Consider the following 2,848-nt stretch of genomic DNA (forward strand, 5'->3'; position numbering starts at 1 on the left):
CTCCGGGTGCATGCAAACCTGCACATTACAAAAGCATAAAAACCTTTGGAAAATTAGACTGGGGGCTGCTCAGTCTCCCCTCAAGAGGGCTGACAATCCCTGCACAGGAAATAAAACTTTTTCTATTGAACTTGCCGGTGGTCTGAGTTGTTTTCTTTCCAGGAACGGACAGTGGCTACAACATTTCAAGGTGAACCGAGATCTGGCTGCCACTGTCTGGACCTGCTTAGAAAGGAGACCTCTTTTCTAGGAGTGCTCACCCCTAAACTAAGAGATTTCTGATTTATCTAGGCCAGAGGTCCTTAAACTTTTTAAACAGGGACCAGTTGACTGTCCGTCAGACCCGTTGGAGAGCCGGACTATAGCGTAAACAAAAATTATGAACACATTTCTCGGCACACTGCACATATCTTATTTTGAAGGTAAAATAAAAAACAAACAAATGGGGCACAAACACCCAGAGGACAGGATCAATGTCCTTGGCTGTCTGCCTGTGGCCCGCAGGCTGACGTTTGAGGACCCCAGCTCTAGGTGCTCACAGTGAGTATGTGGTTTAAATGCTAAATCCTGGACACTCCGCAATTTTTTTAAGGTATTTGGGCAGAAGGGGTCCCTGATTGACCCACGCAAGACACCTTTTACCTCCTCTATTTCTCCCAGTTCATAGTTATGTTTATGGGGAACTAGGACATCCCAATCTGATCCCTAAGATTGATGTGTGAATTGACATTGCCCCTAATAAGCCAGCATATATAAAAACTTACTTCCTTGTGCAACATAAAGGGTTCTTGTTTCCAAGATTTCAGAAAACATGGCAGGCTGGATTAACAACCGGTCTAAGTTCCTAAAACCACCAAGTTGGAGGCTAGCCCTCACCAATACCCCTCTCGCCCTTCCTTCTCCGTGTCGGTTTTATCCCATTTTGCAGGAGGACTCTGGGAGTGGAAGAGCTGCCTTACCATCCTTTGGTAACACTGCCACACAATCAGGTTCCTGGGGCTGCAGAGGGAGAACTACTCACAACCCCTCTTGGAGTCCACCGCCAAGCACACACACTAGGGCTGGCATGTCTTCTCAAGCCCCCGAGAAGGATCACTAGGCAGCAGCCAATTGCCACTTAAGCCAAGCTGCCCCAACACCTGGGGAAGAACCTTGAGTCCCCTTTTGAGTATATGTCCCCATTTTTTCCAGGGATTTGTATAATTGGAATCAACAAAATCCCTTTTTCTGACAAACCACAAGGTCAGATTTCTTTGCTAGAAATGGGTCTCCACAAGGATCAGCACAACTCAGACAGTTGCCAGCACCTTTTCCAGCTGCTGTTCACAACAGAGGAACGGGAGCCCTTCCAGAGAGAGGCCGTGAAAGCAGTTAATGGATCTGATGGCCAGCCAGCAGGCACTCCCCACTTGAGAGAATCTCTTTTTGCCACTGCAAGAGCAATGTGGGATCCAAACTTCGAGCAAGGCCCAGAGGGCTTAACCAGTATTCACCAGTTTCTCTTGCAGGCCCTATGAGGAACACTTAGGAAAACAATGTATTTACCTAAGATCAGTGAGACATTTCAGGCTCCTACAAGAGAATGTCCGCCTGCCTTTTTAGAGTGGCAGATGGAACCATATGGGCTTTATAACCCTATCGACCCAGAGACCCCAAGAATAGGAGGCAATAAATATTGCCTTTAATCCTCAGGCCACCTCAGACGTGAAAATAAAAGATGTAGGATGGAATTGAAAGGAAACATCTTCGTGATTTGGTAGATTGGCTTCTCTGCTGTATAACAACAGCGATAACCCTACCAGGACTGAAACACAGAAAACAGCTAAAATACTAGTAATTGCCATGAGAGACCCCAGAGGCTAAGAAAAAGGAGATCATGGCCCATTCCGGGAGAGACTGACCTGTGGGCACCGCCAAGCCCTGAGGAAGGATCAATGTGCCTACTACAGAAAAGAAAGACATTGGAAAAATCAGTGCATTGAAAACCCCAGGACAGTGGACGATCCTCCACTAGAGAGGACAGGCCTCATCCTCACCAGGAAAATCCCAAGTGAGAGACAATAATACTTGAAGAAGCTGAATGAAGGGGTCAGGGCTCTGTTTCCCTTGGCCCCCAGGATCCCACGCTAACTCTCCAAGTAGGGGCCCAGTTAATAGATTTCTTGATGAATACAGGGGCCATCTTCTCAGGTTCAAAAAAGAGAATGGGCACCTTGTCAAAGGAAAGATTGGAATTCCTGTCAGCTTATGATTGCTTCCAAAGTCATACCAGAAGGTTTGCATGGAGGTTGGTGCACTTCCCAAGAGATCAAGATAAAAAATATGTATCTGCCCTTTATTCCAGTTAGCCACATGGTTTTCATGGCACTGGCTCCTGGCTCGGCTGTTGATCCAGTGAAACTGTTTTAGCAGGAGATGAGGTGGCCGGTGGCCATTAGCGGAAAGACAAAATCTCCAGAGCGGGCTTCCTGTTTCAAGACACAGACACCTATAACTCCTCTTGGACATTATCGTTGTCCTGGGATCAGAATCACCACCCCAGAACTAGAATGCGCCAGACAGGTACACACTATTTGAATCAGGCTCTGGTTAGCCCCTCTCGATCACTTAGTGACAAGGGAATCTGGACAATGGAGTACCTTTACTTTCCAGATGAGAAAGTTCACTCAAAAAGATACAGGTGTTGACCCACAGGCACACAAATGGTTAAGAACAAAGCCATATTCACAACCAGTGTCTGGAGCCAGAGCTCTGAGCCCTACATGCCTGTGCCCCACCGAACAGTCACTCTCTCATGGACCCTCTAATGATCTGATCAGATATCACCCACGTCTCCCCCACCTTCAGG

This window comes from Tenrec ecaudatus, chromosome 12 (assembly GCF_050624435.1).
Source record: "Tenrec ecaudatus isolate mTenEca1 chromosome 12, mTenEca1.hap1, whole genome shotgun sequence".
Lineage (NCBI taxonomy): Eukaryota > Metazoa > Chordata > Mammalia > Afrosoricida > Tenrecidae > Tenrec > Tenrec ecaudatus.